This window comes from Solanum dulcamara, chromosome 3, assembly GCF_947179165.1.
Source record: "Solanum dulcamara chromosome 3, daSolDulc1.2, whole genome shotgun sequence".
Lineage (NCBI taxonomy): Eukaryota > Viridiplantae > Streptophyta > Magnoliopsida > Solanales > Solanaceae > Solanum > Solanum dulcamara.
Genome location: NC_077239.1, coordinates 7,165,897 through 7,186,047, shown reverse-complemented (window position 1 = coordinate 7,186,047; position 20,151 = coordinate 7,165,897). Strand labels below are relative to the sequence as shown.

Genomic DNA, 20,151 nt, shown 5'->3' with positions numbered 1-20,151 from the left:
CTTATTTTTCTAATTTGAGATATTTGAACCAACGTTATTCTTCCTTGAGGTATGTTTCATTCTTCCATATTACATACTTGTACATTACATGTACTGACGTCCATTTGGACCTGCATCATTTCATGATATAGAGACAGGTTTAAGAGATTGTTAATAGGAGCACTATTGAGGATCTATTCACACTTAGCGTATTGGTGAGTCCTCCCCTACATTCAGAGGACACTGGTTATGTTATTCTTGTATCGAGTTAGCCCTTTTTATTTTGATTTGAGGTATCCATGAACATGTCATTAGCACTAATTAGATAGTAGTGATAGAGGCTTCATAGACTAGATAGTGATGGGTCGATTGAGTATTTTCTTCCCTTGAATTATTCTTGTCAAACTATTTTCAATGACAAAGATTGGAGTTTGATTTGTGTCATGACCCAACCCCGTGGGCCACGACTGGGGTCCGACCTGGACCCCCGTATACATATTTGTCAACTACAGTCAAATTGAACTATGAGCAAAGCGATACTACTCACAAAAAACCCCAATGAGTTAAAACTTTTTCGTGTATATGTGGCCTCTTTCATTCATATCGTATCATGAAAGAGAATGCAAGACGATAAGACTGCCATAACGTAAAAACATTTACAACGTGCCGTACAGGCACAACCGCAATAAACTCATGAACAACCCACACATACATGTCTACAGACCTCTAAGAATAGGAATGACAACATATGGCGGGACAGGGCCCCCGCCGTACCCCTGTGTAACCAAATATATACATCGGTGGTTTGGTACCAAAACTTGGCTCCGAATCAATGGAGCTTCTTCTAAACTTGCTGAGTGGAATCCTGAGCTGGTGGACTCCCAAAATCTGTATTATACTTGCGGGCATGAAATGCAGACCCCCCGAAGAAAGGAGGGTCAGTATGATATATGTACTGAGTATATAAAGCATGGACTATAACTAGTAAACCCATTACCAAAACAGAAGGTGCAAAAATGAGCAAACTATCTAGAATACCAAAATGCTTTTCATAACCACAGATAATGTATGGAGAGAAACATATGCCATATCCGGCCCCATTATGGGACTCGGTGAACAAATACAAAATGTGGTCGCCGCCCCGTCATTAGCGCCACAGCACATCATAACTCCAGAGTAGGGAATATCTCCGTAACAGATCATGTCATATCAGATGGTCATATCAGATCATATCATATCATAAGTGTACATGGCACATCATAACTCCACAAATCAAACCCATGTACAGGTTGTACCTGCCCTCTCACATCGGGGCACGGCGAACAATGCAAAGAAGTACGAACAATAACAAAACTTGGCCCGAGCTCGGTGAAGGAAATATTGAGGGATCCACGAGTGGAGTAGTGAGAAACTATATGCAATTTAAATCATATTTGAGACTCGACGGAATAATCAAAATGAGCTTTCCTTCAAAATCGAGACAAAAGTCATATCAAGTACCTTTTGAAAGTAACTATGGACTATATCAAAATAGAACTTCTGGGAATCATATATATGTATCAAGGCATAACAAATATCTTTTGGAAGTCGAAAAATTGGCCATCCTAGTGGCTTTAAGAATAGGACTTCTTGGGAATCATATGGAAATCATATACTTGTTTCGTAAAAACCATGCCAAAAAGGGAGATTAGCTTTATATACTTATGTCAAATCATGCTAAGAGAAGGAATAAGATTTACATACTTATGCCAAAGAAATACTAAAATAAAGTATAAGCCTTACATACGTATGCCAAAACATGCCAAAAGAAGGAAACGTTAGCTTTACATACCTGTTATGGGTTACTTTTTATCCCGTTCGTCTCGTCGTCCTTTAAACCTAAGTAACATAAAAGCAATACGAGTATTAACAACCCTTTGCTTTCCAGCACCTTAGGCTACACCTTAGCATCAATAGAATCTATTTCCTTAGTCGTTTCCTCGACTAGTTCTTTAGTTTGTTAAGGCGTTAACGAAAATTGGGCAGCACCTCCCCTATAATGTGCCCTATATGAATTTCCAATAAGGTCCCTAATACCTATAGCCAACCAATAAAAACAACCTGCAGCAATTCATACCAACAATATACAACATAAACTCCAAACGACTTATTCAAAAATACGGTATCACAATAGGGCGTCTAGCCTTTATTTTGTAACGCCTTTAATTATACGCCACGAGGGGTCATGTGGATTCAACCAGAAGCACACTAACACACATTAGAACATATTTAGTCCCTGAAATAACAAATTACACCCCTGCAGCAACAACTCACAAGAACAACACTTTATTTCGACGACAATTCACTTGTAGCGACTCCAATTTAGTTTATTTCGGACGTCAAGCATATTTAACATATTTTCACATTTCCAGCCACTTACACAACGTACAATACCCTATATAACAACATCATAAACTCCAATTTAAAAGGAAAGGCCTTACCTTACGTAAAACTTGTCAAACTCGCCAAAACTATCCAAAACGTGAAATCTGGACAGCCCACTATCTTATATTGTCCCTTAGTTTCGGAAGGGCAATTGAGGGAAACAGAATTTGTGGCCTCAATGAAAGTTATATACATGTGTATCAAGGTCGCAAAAAATTTTAAATTACCCTTACAACAATTTTTTACGAAAATATATGACAAAAATACTCACAGCTGTCCGTGTAGGATTTCCAAAACACACTCTGGGCAGCATCTCCCACATGCTTCACCACCATTTTTCGAGCAGAGAAAAGCAAAACTGGGTTGTATAGTCTAAATGAAAGTTATATCCCTATGAAATACCTTTTCAAAACATATTTAATCACCCGAAAATAAGCTATACACAAGAAGTTATCCCAATACTACTAACAACTGTCCCCTCCAAAAACGGGTCTGTTCCCTAGCGTTTTCTCTTTAGGTTTCTCTTAGTTTTCCAAGTAACGAACTGAAAATATGGTTCCGTAGGCATTTTAATATACATATATACACCTCCACGTAATTGAGGAACACCGTAGATAATTAATTGACGGAGGAAAAGTGAAGAACTCACCTTTAATTCTTCTAAACCATGGCTGCCTCCTTCCCTTCTTCTTCTCCACGTTTTTCTCTCTATGTTTTGGGATGATTTTGGATAACTAATGACTTAAGATTCATTAGCATACATATATATGCTTCCTTAGGGAGTGCCACGTGTCAGCCCCCAAGGGTGACACGTGTCAAGCCCTTATTGGGCCACGAATCCATACCTAGCCTCCAAGGATGCCATGTGGTGGTGTGGGACCCACCTCAAGTAGGTGTGTCACCTACTTGGTCCAAGTAGGTGCATCACCTAATTAGTCAAAGTAGGTGCATCACATGCTTGCTTCCGAGTAGGTGCTATGCCTCCTTCCGCCTCTCCCGTGGGTTCGTAATCTCGTCTTACTTTAGAAGCCCATGTAATCCTTGCTACGTAAGCTCAACATGTACTCCAGTGGCTTAGTTATGTAAGTCGTCCAAGTTGGTAGCTTACTTAAGTAAGTCGAGTCCTACGACTTGTTATTTTGACCTCTAGTTCGTTTCAAATCCTTATAGACCTATTTCCAACCTTCACTCTTAAGGGGCGTCACGTCCTTCCTTCCTTAGAGTTATTTAATCATGTTATAGATAATCTGGGTCACGGGACATCTTTCAAGAAGCTTAAGAAGACGTTCCGAAGCATAAAGGTACGGGGTATAACAATTTGTTGGCCCATGGCCTTTCTATCTTGAGTTAGATCGTTGATTTGGATTGCCCACTAAATTATTTCTTTATTTTAAACTTTCCGGTGATTGATTAATATTGAATGAATGTGTGATTGGACTAAGTGATTCGCTTGGGGACCAGCAATGGTCTTCGAGTGCCGTCCACATCTAGGGTATCCTCCTAGGGTGTGACAAAAATAGACTGAACTCTTACCCATATTAGCTTGTAAGCCCGAAGCCTTGGAGAATTTGAGGCAATATGTTGCATGGATATAACAGGTTTAATGTCTCCTTTGGCAAATAACAAAAGATCATCTACAAAGCTGAGATGAGTAAATCATAATTTAGCACATCTTGTACTGTATTGCATTGTATTGAGAGCAAATCTTTTAGATGTATTTGGGATCTCTCTCAATTCTTTGTTAATATAAAGGAAGTTGTTATATGGTGGACATGGGATCATTCTGATCCGAATCACGTTAAATATTGTTGTTCTTTCTTCTTATTTACATTTTCACATTTACACTAACAGATATTGCTTGGACAAGGACTTCTATTTGATGGGAAGTTTGAAGAACAAGCAAATAAAATGCACAAAAACAAAGCATTTGGTGATTTTTTCCCTATCTATCCAAGCCTTGGTGGGCAAATTTACCCAATACTTGTGCTGGTGGGAGGTAGCAGGTACCCGTGAAAATAGTCGAGGTGCCCAAGAGCTAGCGCATGAGCAGAATTGCTTAAGTAAGGTAGTTGCTTCTTTTTTTCATGAACCATGGCCCTAGTATGTCACTTGGTTAGCATTTGTAGAACAAAATAAGTAGGGCTGGTTACTTTTGCGAGAAAGGGCTTCTTGCTCTCTAGGCTTGAAGGCAAGCCTTAGGCTTATAAACTGATTGAAGGCATACCAAGAGCATTACCTACGAGGATTTCTTAGGATGGGTCAAAGACTTATTCAAGGTTAAAAAGTTAAAGAAAACACAAAGAACAAGGATGGGAATGGAAAAATGTTTTGCAATAAAGTCATCAGCTTGCCGACAGAAATTGACTTTCAGGTTCCTTATCTTTACAGGCCTTGTGATTGCTCTTACAGTTCTTGCACTCTATGAGAAGTATAAAGACCAAGTTGATGTGTATGTGTTAGTGGCATACAGGAAATTGTGGCAGTTGTATTATAAATTTGATGGTGTGTGTGTTAACAAGGTTCAAGGATCAAGTTTGGAAAAGAAGAAAATAAGCTAAACCATTTTCTTGTGTCAATTTTATTCAACTTTTTTCTTCTTCAAAAAAAAATGGGATTGGGGGTAAGGTTTTTTTGGGGTTTGTGGTTTCAATAACCTTTGTCATATATGTTGTTTTCTTTCCCTTTTTTCTCTTTCTCGACGGAAGTGAATGGCGTGCAAGTGTTCGAGGGGCACCAAGATATGAGAGATTGTAATTTGCACATATATTGTGTACATCCATGTATTGAATTGGAACCACAACAAAAGAGGTTCTTATGAAGATGCCCGTGCTTCTTGTTTCCTCTTAAATGGATACAACTAATTGGGGATTGAAGCTGTAATTGCAGGACCCAATTTAGAAGCTTCAAATCTTGAATACCTTCTCAAGCAGAAAGAGATTTTTACTGTTTGAACACAAAATGGTTGAAGCTGGGTAATTATCAGGGAAACCAGTGTTTGAGCTTTAACAAAACAAAGTTGGAAGTTTAGAAAGTAAAATACGCTGCCGGCAACACAAAAATGGGCACTGTTCTTACAAAAGAAAAGAACATAACTAGTCTTGGCTACTTCCGAAATTAATTATCATGCTTTTCATGTTTCCAACCATAGCCCTGTCCATCATGACTTGTATCACTAGAATAGTGTCTGCCCCCTCTCTGGATTTGTGACATGTTATGATGTATAGGTGGGGGTGGTGGGAGGGACATAGGTTGTGGCATCAGTATACTCTATCCACCTTCCAATCCTCTGTTGGTTGAAGGCAGAGGTGGCAGCTTTGAGGGTACTACACTGGCATTCCTTCCATAGTCTCCTTGGTAAAATACTGCTCTTCCTTGAGGATCAGCAACATTAACAATACCATCTCAAGGAGGTTGAACTACAGTGCGCTCAAACGGCCCAGTCGGCTGCCCTATATTCCATGGCCGAGGGTAATTTTCTGGAAAATTCATATTTCCTGCAGCACCAGGTGGAAAACCTAACAAAGACCCTTATTTTGATCCCCTTTCAGAAGTCGAGTCTGGCCTAGACATCTCAAATGAAGTAGCACCATAAAATGGTTGGGCTCCATCGGGTGCAAACTGAGGATAACCAAATTAAGGAGCCAAACCTGGATTCGAACTCATAGGAACAGTAAAGCCATGAGGTTGGGTCATGTGCATTGGATATTCATGAAAAGGAGAACTCACCATAATCTCTTACTGCTTTTCCAGAAAGTGACCTGGGTCTGGCCGCAATGAACTGTAACACCCCGGAATTTTTTGCAAAGACTCGAATATTTCTTCATGTATGTGTAGACTCAGACTGGAGGACTTGTAATTTTAAACATGATTAAGGATTAATTACTAAGTAAATGAAGTGTGTTAGATGTGTTTAGGGGTCATAAGGGATCTCTAACACCAAGTCGAGTCCAAAGAATCCCAATAGATTAAGTTTTCAGATGAATTAGTATAAGGGTCAACTTCAAATGACCATGTCTCCTAAAATAGGATGAATTGGATGTCCCATGACCTATAAAATTAAAGGTATTTGAGTCTTCTTTCCAACGCCGCTAAGATTGTAAATTTTGGAGTCCGGAGTCAAAAGTTATGACCCTCCTAAGATGGACTGGTACTGTCGGAATTTCAGGCCTAGGTTGTGACTGCAGGAAGCCTGGGCTTGGTACCGCAGTGGCGCGATCTACCACTATCGTGCTAGGAATAAGCCTCAGTAGTTTAGTCCCTGGCGCGGCACGCCACTAAGAGATGTGCAGGGTTTTCAAGCCTATTTTCCGGAACCCAGAAAATATAGGCTTGGCGCTGTAAGGGCGCGACGTGCCACTATCGCGGCATAAAACAGCCTTAGTAGTTTGGTCCTTGGCGCGATGCGCCACTATCAGATGTGCAGGTTTTAAGCCTAAATTCGACTTGGCGCCATAGTGGCGCGATGCGCCACTATCGCACCAGGAACATTTTTAGCTTGTTTTCCAGATTTTTGGAGAAAGGGAAATTTGGGTATTTCCCCAAATTATATATACACTATCCTTGGATGTTTTGGGACCATTTTTTTCAGTCCCTCTCTTCTTCTCCAAATCCTTCTCTAACAAAGAGTGCCTTCAAGAGCTTCAAGAATTCAAACCTTCCCATTAAAGACCCAACAACAAGGTTTCTTCGAAATCTACTCTAAGGTATGTAAGGCTAACCTAAAATATGGATTGAGTTCTTCCATATGCCCATAGATGTGTTAGGTAGAAGTTGTGAAAGATTCAAACCTTTTATGAAGATTTTCCTTGAAATTTTCCTAAACTCTAGAATATTTTTATGTACTAGAAATTGATGGCAATTTTCATGACTTAAATTCTTGAATAGTTATATTTCATATCATTGACCACAAATAAAGTTTTGTATATAAATTCATATGTATTGATGGTGTTCTTGAGTTGAGTTTTGTTGAGAGTATGGATTCATATATTCATTCACATGAACCCAAGATGAGATTTCTTTTTGGTCATAATTGTCTTGAGTTTGAGATGGATGGTTTGGATATATGTGTTGATTGGAATGAGAAGAATGAATTGGAATAGTTATGAATGTGAATGGCATAAAAAGAATTAAAACATTGGTAGAGCTAGAATGTCACTTTTGTTTCTATAAATAGAATGTAGAATTAAATAAGGATTTTGGAGTAGATGTTTGTTGATGATGTGATGATGGTGTTTGATGATGATATGAATGATGATATTTGATGATGATGCGATGATGATGTTTGATGATGATGTGAATGATGAAGTAGATTGGAGTCTAATGTGATTATGTGATATGTGATATGTGATTTGCATAATTTGATTGATTGGAGTCTTATGAGCATTTTGAAAATAAATGATCTCTTGAGAAGGAGTTTTAAATAAATAATTGTGAGCATTTTTGCATAAACTATTTATACGCTATTTTGAGTTTAAAAGAATGATTATTTTCATCTATAATTAAAAAAAAGAGTTTAAGCATGAGTTGAGTTTGAGAAGTCTTTTAATTATTTTTGAACATGAGTATTTTGAGTATAAATGAGTTGAGCATTTTTACTTTAAAATGTCGATTTTTGAGATTTAGTTGAGATTGTATAAATTTTAAAGAGAAGAGTTTGATAATTTGAGATGAGTTGATTTGAAAGAAGATCCAAGGAGGCCAGATTTGATTGAGTTTTGAAAAGAGTTCAATGAGACTAAATTAGTTGATTTGAAAGAGTTCAATGAGACTAAATGAGTTGATTTGAAAGAGTCCAATGAGGCTAAATGAGCATTTTGAGTATTTTACTCACTTGATAGATATGAGCATATTGAGTCTTGGGAGGAGTATCGAGCACCGAATTGGATAAGAGTATAGTCCATACTCGGACCAATAAACTACGTCGCCAAACGTAGGAGAGGATTGAACCGTTAAAGTCGGATGTTTCCCATAGGATCAAATTGTTAAAGTCGGATGTTTCCCAAATTATTGTCCTGACATGATAGGACTTGGTTGGATTGGATCCATGATTGGTTGATTCGTCCATACCCTGACAAGGTATAAATGGACGCGGTAACAATGTCGGCTTGTGGTACTATCACTCGCTCATATGGTGATAGTTGTCGGTTAGAGAAACTCCCAAATTGAGTGGATTGTGCATGATATAATTGGTTTGATTGTGATTGTTGATAATTGAGTTCAATCGTAAAACATTGCATCATTTAATTTGCATATTTATTGAGTTGAGTCCTTTGAGTTGATGGTTGAGTTGATTGTATATGATCGGATTGGATGAGATGATATGTGATTGGATTGTGTACGATTGGATCAGGTTAGATGATGTGTGATGGATTGGATTAGGTGATATGTGATTGGGTTGAATAAAATGATATATGATTGGATTGAATGGTTTAATTGGATTGTATCATACAAGATTAGACTGAATTGGATGGTTTATGATTAGTCTTTGTCTAAAATATATTCTTACTTTAGACTTATGATACTTTGATTGAGTCTCTCTTATCTTTCTAATTTGAGATATTTGAACCGACATTATTCTTCCTTGAGGTATGTTTCATTCTGCCATATTACATATTCGTAAATTCCATGTACTGACGTCCATTTGGACCTGCATCGTTTCATGATGCAGAGATAGGTTTAAGAGATCGTCAATAGAAGCTCCATTAAGGATCTATACACACTCAGCGTATTGGTGAGTCCTTCCCTACATCCGGAGGACACCGCTTATATCATTCTTGCATCAAGTTAGCCCTTTCTTATTTTGATTTGAGGTAGCCGTGAACATGTCATTGGCACCAATTAGATAGTAGTAATAGAGGCTTTATAGACTAGATGGTGATGGGTCGATTGAATATTTTATTTTCTTGAAACTATTCTTGTCAAACTATTTTAATGACAAAGATTGAAGTTTGATTTGTTGGCCCATAGCCTTTCTTTCTTGAGTTAGATTGTTGATTTGGGATTTGTCCACCAAATATTCTCTTTATTTTAAGTCTTCCGCTGATTGAATGAATTAACGGATATGTGATCAGGCTATGTGGTTTGCTGGGGATCCAGAAATGGTTCCTTAGTGCCGGTCACGTCTAAGGTACCCTCTCGGGGCGTGACAAACATAATATGGTATCAGAGCATAGAGTTCAAGAGTCCTAGGGAGTCCATGAAGTCGTGTCTAGTAGAGTCTTGCTTATATGTGTGTTGTGCACCACACTTATAATCAGGAGGCTATAGGACATTAATAATTGTTTCCCTTCTTTCATATTCTGAGTTCGTGCGATAGAATTTAACTCTATGAATGTTCCCTTCTAATTCGTGCATTGCTTAAATCCATTCGACTACCCCTCATACTCAAGGTGGTTGGAACAGTAAATCTGAGATTCTTGTGGATGAGTTAAGATAAAGTCTTGAGGAAGTGAAGAGACTGCACAAGGCTTGAGAGGAGCCGATTAATGTGTTTAACTCTATTGATTTGGAAGAATGTACTCTCATTCATATGGATCATGCGTTGAGTCAGAGTGAGATGTATCCTAGAATCTCATCTCTAAATCTTGATTCGAATGTTACCTTCGAGGGGGAAGTTGCGTATCTAGGTGATAAGTGTCACCATCCGATGGAAATGTGATTTGAGGTATGGTGAGATATGGTTGATAGGATGATTGTAGAGTTAGAAAGAAAGAGTTAGAGGAGTAGAACTCAAATAGTGAGAATGGTGGTTGATTGAGGCCTACGACTAGGGTGAAGGATCTATGAGGTGAGTAATGAGGTGTAATGAATGATTGTGATAGTGCTAGTTTTAAGATTTGATTTGGTAGGCTTGACACGACATATGTAAGAGATTAAGATATTAACTTGAGAGAAGTGTGTACTATGAATGGAGGGGTATGTGACCCTCAAATATAAATAGTGAGTTGATGCTAAGTTAATTGGTAAGAAGAGGCTTAAAATGTGCATATGAGATAGTTAGTATTATTTGTTAATTGGATATAGTTAGTTTGATTTGTTGCCCATGGCCTTTCTTTCTTGAGTTAGATTTTTGATTTGGGATTTGTCCACCAAATATTCTCTTTATTTTAAGTCTTCTGCTGATTGAATGAATGAACGGATGTGTGATCAGGCTATGTGGTTCGCTTGGGAGCCAGAAATGGTTCCTGAGTGCCGGTCACATCTAGGGTACCCTCTCGGGGCGTGATATGAACCCTGTGCATCAAAACCTTGCTGAGGTAACTAGCTCTGCATGCCAGGCCTTTCAAAGCCTGGAGGATGATTACTATCAGACTGTTGCTCTAGTGGATGATTTTGGATTGAACCAGTGAAGGTGGCTTTTGTTGCATAAAAGGCGTAGGAGGCTGTTGGTCTCTAGTTTGAGAATGAAGATCTTTGTCTTCACGATCATATACCTGAGAACCTGAACTACACGAAAATATGGGCCTAGGTGGTGCTTGCACTGTAGATTCAGATGCTGCAGGTTTTCTAGCATTAGCAGATTCTGAAATGTATCCATCTTTTTCTGCATGAAGGAGATCACTGTGAATCTCATGAATATGAGATTCAAATTCAGTCTTCTTCAGAAAGGACTTGAGACAGTGCGAGCTGCGCAAACATAGACCCATTCCAGCATTTTAATTGTCTGAATCTTCTGAATGCGTTCTTCACAGCTGAATAAAAAAATATAGTTTGGATTCCATATCATTAGATCAGTGAAACAGGTAATGCCAAACCAACCAACCTAGTTTACTCACAAACAATTAAGTAGCAATACAGTTGAATAAGGATGTGTGAGAATTCTCTAGAATATGCTTATCATGACAATATCAAATGCTCTTGATGAGATTCCAAAACTTCCAGTCACAGTTTAAATCAACCATCTGCCATAACAAGGGCTGATGAAGCTCTTTATAGGAGAAATATCTCTCCAACTTGGACGAGAATTTCTAATAAAATGGTATTTCAAAATCTAGCCCAAGCTGATATAGGATTAGACTACAAAACTAAGATGACAATGCCCTAGTCTACTTGACCAAAAAAAAATGGAAAATTCAGGTCTAACAACAGAGATACGATACTAAAATGACCTGACAAAATATCAATGTGAAATTCAGATTTAAGTAGAACAGCCAAGACCTAACACATACACCTTATAGTACCCCACGCTGGTAGCAGCAGCATATCCCCTAGAAATTACTATATTGTTTGCAATCCTTTTGACTTGCCATCTTTAAATGTGAGATGTCCAAAATAATATTTGATATATAGTAGATAATTTTCTATTTTATCTCCTAAAGTAATGACCATATTACTCTTAAAAGTGGAGAAACAGGATATAGGTTTACAGGTAGCAGAGAGTCGCTCCTGGCACAATCTAGACAGAAGATATGTTCGCATGGGCTCTGCAGAAAGAAGATAGTAAAGATCATTTTGACGCGAAATGTAGTTTAAAGAAGTAAATATAAAGGTGATAGTGTGTTCCAACAGTTCATAACATTGATAATGTCTACCAACATAAGTCATACACCAGCTTTCAAAAGTATAACCCAGTTAGTCTATGACATACAGCCATTTCGTAGTAACAAAAAAAAGATCTGTCAGACTTGCCACATATACACAGAAGATAATAGGAAAAGCATTAACCAGTTAGTGTATGAAACAGGACAAGTTATTCAATATATGCATCATCTTTAAAACAAAAACAAGGTCTTTTTAATTTGTTTTGTTAAGGTTCATATGGGATACTTTTAAAACTACCCTCTCAAGTGTTTTTCCTTGGGCAGCAATCTATAAAGCCTGCCACGGGGATAGCATTAGCTGGATGAACATTCATGTACCATCAATGCTTAGTGAATAGATGTTACATGTACCATCAATATCTGGAGACCAACAAACACCTCTTTCTACACTGCCAAATAGTAGCTGACATTTGGAATATTTTCCTCTAATTTGGGATTTTCTTGAGTTACGACATACAATAGTATGCCTATGAGAGCCGGAGGTTTTGGAAAGTTGATGAACAAAAACATCATAAAGATCTGGCGGATGATACCAACCAGTATATTTTGGTGTATATGGTCAAAAAGGAATCGACGGTGTATCAATTCCCATGCACTCTGTAAAAGCTAGGTGTATTTTAAACTTATTCTATAAAAGCTTGGAGTACCTCTTACATTTTGTAAGCTCCCTATCCTTTTGGACTAAATCTCTGTTATAATTTCCTAGTACTTTTGATTTCTGCATCCACCAAAAGCCATTAATGAACTTTTTAAAATAAAAAAACAATTGGGTGTAGGGGAAAGGGAAATGGGGGAGGGGATTACAATGTGGGGAATTGAACCCTCACCAACAGGGTGGGAGTTCAGGTAGTCAACCAACTAACCTACTAAGATTCTCCATTAATGAATCCTTGTTCATGTATTTAAAAAGAAAAAAGAAAGGAAATCCTAAGTAGCAACAGCCAGAAGGTAGCCTAGTCCTGATCTCTCATTAGTTGGTGAAAACAATCAGTATTGCACAGTAATAATAGGAATATGAATATGGTTGATTAAAAAATATGTTGTATCTATAACAATAAAGGAGTACGACTCTTCAAAAATGTCATCGGGTGTGAGTAGGGTTGTAACACCCTAGAATGTTTTTTGCAAAGGCTCAAAGATTTCTCCATGTGTGTGTAGACTCGAACCGGAGGACTTGAAATTCTACACATGAGTTAGCATTAATTCCTAAGTATTTGAAGTGTGTTAGATGTGTTTAGGGGTCATAAGGGATCTCTAACACCAAATCGAGTACAAAAATTTCCAATCGATTAAGTTTCGGATGAGTTCGTATAAGGGGTCGACTTCTAGCAACCATATCTTTTGAAATATGATAATCTGGGTGGCCCAAGACCTATTAAATTAAAGTTCATCGATTCTTCTTTCCAACACCACCAAGAGTGTTATTTTTGGAGTTCAGATTCAAAAGATATGACGATCCTAAAATAGATGGGTACTGCAGGAATTTCAGGCCTGGGTTGCAACTGCTGGAAATCTGGGCTTGGCGCCACAGTGGTGTGATGCGCCACTATCGCGCCAGGAACAAGCCTCAGTAGTTTGGTCCCTGGCGAGGCGTGCCACTACGAGATGTGCAAGGTTTTCAAGCCTATTTTTCAGAACCCAGAAAACTTGGGCTTGGCGCTGTAAGGGCGCGACACGCCACTATCGCGCCACAAAACAGCCTCAGTAGTTTGGTCCTAGGCGCGACGCGCCACTATCAGATGTGTAAGCCTAAATTCGACTTGGCGCCGCAGTGGCGCGATGCGCCACTATCGCGCCAGGAGCGTTTTAGCCTGTTTTCCAGATTTTTGAGAAAGGGCAATTTGGGTATTCCCCCAAATTATATATACACTATCCTTGGATGTTTTTGGGACCATTTTTTAGTCCCCCTCTCTCTCTCTCTAAAAGCTCTAATATTTTCTCTCTTTTTTTTTTCTTCTTCTTCTCCAAATCCTTCTCCAACAAAGGGTGTCTTCAAAAGTTTCGAGGATTCAAGCCTTCCATTGAAGACCTAACATCAAGGTTTCTTCAAAGTCTTCAAGCAAGGTATGTAAGGCTAACCTAAAATATGGATTGAGTTCTTCCATATGCCCATAGATGTATTGGATAGGAGTTGTGAAAGAGTTGAACCTTCTAGGAAGGTTTTCTTGAAAGTTTCCTAAACTATAGAATATTTTTATATACTATTGGTTGATTGATGATTTTAATGACTTGAGTTAATAAATAGTTATCTTTCATATTATTGACTACAAATGGATCTTTGGATATAGATTTATAGGTATTGACGGTATTCTTGAGTTGAGTTTTGTTGGGAGTATGGATTCATGTTTCATTCACATGAACCCAAGATAAGATTTTTTTATCATAATTGTCTTGAGGTTGAGATGGATGGTTTTGTGTATATGTGTATTGATTGGAATGAAAAGAATGAATTGGATAGTTAAGAATGTCCTTTTGCTTCTATAAATTGAACATATGACTAAAATAAGGATTTTTGGAAGTAGATGTTTGACGATTGATGTGATGATGATATTTGACAATGATGTGATGATAATATTTGATGATGATGTTGACGATGATGTGAATGAAGAGGTTATGTTGATGAGGATGTTGTGTGATGAAGTAGATTGAAGTCTAATGTGATTATGTGATTTGCCAAATTTGAGTTGATTGGAGTCTTATGAGCATTTTGAAAATAAATGATTTGTGAACCTTTTTGCATAAGCTATTTATATACTATTTTGAGTTTAAAGAATGATTATTTTCATCTTTGATTTAAAAAGGAGTTTAAGTATGAGTTGAGTTTGAGGAGCCTCTAAATTATCGTTTTTGAACATGTATATTTTGAGTATAAATGAGTTGAATATTTTTACATTAAAATATCTATTTTGAGTTTGAGTTGAGGAGTTGGAATTATATTTTAAATGCATATAATATTTTCTACATCCATTGAGTTGAGATGGTATCAAATTTGAAGAGAAGAGTTTGATGATTGAGATGAGTCAATTTGAAAGAGGGTCCAATGAGACCAGACTGATTGAGTTTTGAAAAGAGTCCAATGAGACTAAATGAGTCGATTTGAAATTAAGTCCTAAGAGACTAAATGAGTATTTTAAATATTTTATTCACTTAATATCTATGTGCGTATTGAGTCTTGAGAGGAGTATTGAGCACCGAATTGGGTAAGAGTATAGTCCATACTCGAATCCCATAAACTACGCCGCCAACGTAGGAAGGGATTGTACCGTATCGGATGTTTCCCTATTTCATTAACCTGAAATGATAGGACTTGATTGATTGACGGATCCATGATTGGTTGAGTCGTTCATACCCTGGCAAGTATGAACGAACGGAGCAACGGCGTGACTCGTTGTGCATCACCTATATATTGGTGGTAGGATTGTTGTCGGTTAGAGAAACTCCCAAATTGAGTGGATTGTGCATGATATGATTGGTTTGATTGAGATTGTTTGATGATTGAGTTAGATGGTATAACATTACTAAGTTCTAATTTGCATATTTATTGAATTGAGTCCTTTGACTTGATTGTTGATGTCACGCCCTGGGAGGGTACCCTAGGCGTGGCCGGCACTCGAAGGCCATTTCTGACCTCCGAGCGAACCACCTGGTCTAGTCACACATTCAATCAATCACATTCTCTTAGCGGATAACTCAATTAAAGAAAATACTATTCATATATAGGGCCGAAGGCCAAACATTTACAACCTAACAAGGCAATAAAATAAGACTCCTCAAAATAATCATTCGACCTCCCCACACTCCAGTCTATGAAGCCTCTATCACAGTCTAAGAGGTGTCAATGACAAGTCCATGGCTACCAACAATCAAAGTAAAGGAAATGTCAATAAAACTGTACATGAAGGCTCAACATCCTCCGGAAACTAGGAGGACTCACCAGCTAGTTGAGAGTATATGTGGATCTTCAATGGAGCACCGGTTGATGACCTCTGGTACCTGTCTCTGCATCATGAAACGATGAAGGCCAAATGGCGTCAGTACATGGAATGTATGAGTATGTAAAATGGACGAATACAACGAACATCAAGGAAGAATCAATCAACTCGGAAGCTCAACTCAAGAGGAATACCAACTCAATCAAATGTCCTAAGTCTAAACAAGAATATGATTTAGACAGTACCAATCGCATACAATTCCACTCATTCTGACTTAGAGTACTATCAAGACCTATTTGAGAGTTTCTCTTAACCGACAACCATCACTTATGAGCCAGTGAAGGTACAACAAAACGACGTTGTTGCCGTGCCCATTCATACCTTGCCAGGGTATGAACGAATCAAACACTCATGGATCCAATCCAACCAAGTCCTATAATGTCAGGACAAACTCTCGGGGAAGCATCCTACTTAACGGTTCAATCCCCTCTACGTTTGGCAACACATGTATTGGGTTCGAGTATGGACTATACTCTTGCCCAATTCGGTGCTCGATACTCCTCCCAAGACTCAATGCTCATAAAACTCCATCCAATCAACTCACATCAACAAGTCTTATTACATCCTTGTCAACTCATCAACTCTATCACAATCGAATCTCTTCTAATCATACTATCCGATCAATCTCAATCATATCTTCAAAAGAAATTTAAATGCACATATATAGCAACATCTAGATATAATCAATCATTTCCTCCATCCATATGAGAAATCTTTGAGACTTATCACAATTTCAAGACTTTAAATTCACATTTTTATAATAAGCAACATTTTTAAGAAAATAGCATCCTTTATCAAAATCGACATAGTCGAGAAGATCAATAGAACATATTTAACAACCCATTTTCATCAACTCATACTCACATAGAGGCTCATTTTGGGAACTTCTTAACTCAACAACATCAATACATATAGAATCAATTAAATAGGGGACAAAACTCATTTAAACTTAGACCATACCAAGAAACTCTATTTTCATGAACATCTAACCTCAAAGCAAGAATAGGGCACATGGGTGGACTCAACCCATGTTTTGGATAGCCTTACATACCTTAGTGAAGACTTGAAGAAACCCTTGTGGTTGGGTCTTCAATGGAAACTCAAACCTTGAAGCTCTTGGAACTCTTCTTGTTGGGAAAGGATTTGGAGAGGAAGAAGAGGAGAGAAAGAGAGAGAAGAGGTTTCTAGGGCTTTTAGAGAGAGAGTGGGGGCTGAAGAAATGATCCCAAAATAGTCTAGGGTGATACATATATAATTTGGGGCAATTCCCAAATTACCCCTTCTCAAAAGTTCTGAAAAATAGGCAAAAATGCACCTGGCGCGATAGTGGCGCATCGCGCCATTGCAGCGCCAGGCTGAAACACGCCTAAAACCTGCACACCTCGTAGTGGCGCACCAAGCCAGAGACCAAACTACTGAGGCATGTTTCTGGCGCGATAGTGGCGCGCCGCGCCCTTACAGCGCCAAGGCAAAATTTTCTGGGTTATGGAAATTTGGCCTGAAAAACCCTGCACAACTTTTAGTGGCGCGTCGCGCCAAGGACCAAACTACTGAGGCATGTTTCTGGCACGATAGTGGCGCATCGCGCCCTTACAGCGCCAAGGCTATTTCCCCAACAGTTGCAGCCCAGGCCAAAAATGAAATTCCTGCCGTGCTAGTTCATCTTAGGATCGTCATATCTTTTGACTCCGAACTCCAAAATTTACGTTCTTGGTGGCGTTGGAAAGAAGACTCGATGACCTTTAATTTGATAGGTCGTGGGCTACCGATATTATCGTCTTTCAAAAGGTAGGGTCGTTAGAAGTCGACCCTTTATGTGAACTCCTACCTAAACTTAGCCACGACGAATCTTTTGGGCTTAGCTCGGTCCTAGGGGTCCTTGGTGACCCCACATCACCTCTAACACTGCTCAGTCCCTCAGAGACTCATCTTAACTCACGAATATACTTTAAGATACTTGGGTTCGACCCCTCTCGAACACAAGAAGGGTCCGAATCCTTGGAAAACTTTTGAGGGCGTGTTACAGTTGAGCTGATTGTTGAGTTGATTGTATATGATCGGATTGGGTTAGATGCATTGTGACATGGATGATATGTGATTGACTTAGAGTTGATGGCATGTGATGGATTGGATTTAATCATATATTATTGGATTAGATCGGATTGTATATGATTGGATTGAGCCGATTGTATATGATTGGATTGGATGGTTTATGATTGGTCTCTGTCTAAATTGTGTTCTTACTTTAGACTTATGATACTTTGATGGAGTCTCTCTTATCTTTCTGATTTGAGATAATTGAATCGACGTTATTCTTTCTTGAGGTATGTTTCATTCTGCCATATTACATACTCGTACATTCCATGTACTGACGTTCATTTGGACCTGCATCGTTTCATGATGCAGAGACAGGTTTAAGAGATCATCAATAGGAGCATCATTAGGGATTTATTCACACTCAGTGTATTGGTGAGTCCTCCCCTACATTTAGAGGACACCGCTCATGTTATTCGTGCTTTGAGTTTAGCCCTTTTCATTTTAATTTGAGGTAGCCATGAACATGTCATTGGCACCAATTAGATAGTAGTGATAGAGGCTTCATAGACTGTATAGTGATGGGTCGATTGAGTATTTCTTTCCTAGAATTATTCTTGTCAAACTATATTTTTTTATGACAAATATTAGAGTTGATTTGTTGGCCCATGGCCTTTATTCTTTGAGTTAGATTAATTTTTTGAGTTGCCCACCGACTATCCTCTTTATTTTTAGGTCTTCCGCTGATTGAATGGATGAATGGATGTCCGATCAGGCTATGTGGTTCGCTTGGGAGCCAGAAATGGTTTCTGAGTCCCGGTTATGTCTAGGGTACCCTCCCGGGGCGTGACAAGGGTCTTTCGAAAGTAGTGCATTTTTGGAGGATCGGATGCGGCTATGACAACATTTTTAGAGAGTCTGAGCAACTTAGGGAAAAAGTTAAACATTGAACATTCTATATTCACCAAACATCCATAAATAGCAATTATGAAGTCCAACGAACATAAATTTAGGAAAAAAGTTAAAGGGTTGAAGACAATTGTATACTGACCAAACGTCCATAAACAACAATGGGGAAGTCACAGCGAATACAAATATGTACTTGTTTACCAGGTTGGCGCAGAGACCTCCGGCCAACAGTTTTGATCGGAGATGCATGATTTACCAAACCAGGGCTCTTGGCTACAAGAAGATCAGCTAAAACAAGATGATTAGGACAAGCAACTCTGACAGTTTCGGGAGGCAACCCCTTAACAACTCCACCACTCTCATTTGTTCGCTTGTTAAGCAAGATCCGAAGCATCTTGTCCGATTAATTCTGTTCTCCACTCTACTTCAGATGGCTCTAGGGTTAAGTCCCCAAATAATATAAACTACCATATATTTATGTAAATTATTAGTAATAAAATAATATAATCCTTTTTTCATATTTCTCGCGAATTTACTTTCAAATTTCAACTCTGATTTTTTAACTAAGCATTTTTTGTCTCATTTGGTAATTGAATAATACACTTACTGGTTTTAATCTTTTTGTCATTGTTGTCCATTTATTTAAAACAACTTTTGGGCAGCTCAGGATGATTGTATTAATCGACGAAATAAAAAATAACTTGTCCAATCAGCCAAAGTTGGCTGACCCAAAAACAACCAAATGAAAATACAAAGAAAATCTATATCTCTCTATCTATTTTATAAAAGCATGACTGTTCCATGTTAAATGTTGATCTCTAAATTTTTATTTTAAGTTTGTATAACAAAATAGTGAATCGAAAAGATACGTTAAGTGATAGCTATATCACTTGAGAAAAGATTAAGTGAAAATTTACACAAATATATCCCTTGCATTATAAGGAATTACAACAAGCAACAAATTTTCTCTACTACAAAATTAAAGAAGCAACTCGGTGAAGAAAGAACTAATCTATTACTACAAATTAAGAGAACCCAACTTAGCGTAGTGTAGAGAAATCTAATAACATCATCTTCCTTTTCTCTACACATTTCTTTAGACAAAGACTCCATTTTTTTCCTTTTATCGAATGCTAAATCTTTCTCAGAACATGGAGTGTGAATCAGTGATCATGCTTTAATCCTCGTGACTCCCTCAAGTTGAAACACTGCATGGTCTACCTATATAACTATTTCAACAAAACATGACTCTTTCCCTCCTCTCATAATCTCAA

General features: G+C 38.2%; 1 pseudogene; it reads right to left on the bottom strand.

Annotated features, from left to right (window-relative positions):
• Window positions 1-5,517: 5,517 nt before the first annotated feature.
• Window positions 5,518-19,271, bottom strand: LOC129881514 (E3 ubiquitin-protein ligase HAKAI homolog; annotated as a pseudogene).
• Between the last annotated feature and the right edge of the window lie 880 nt (window positions 19,272-20,151).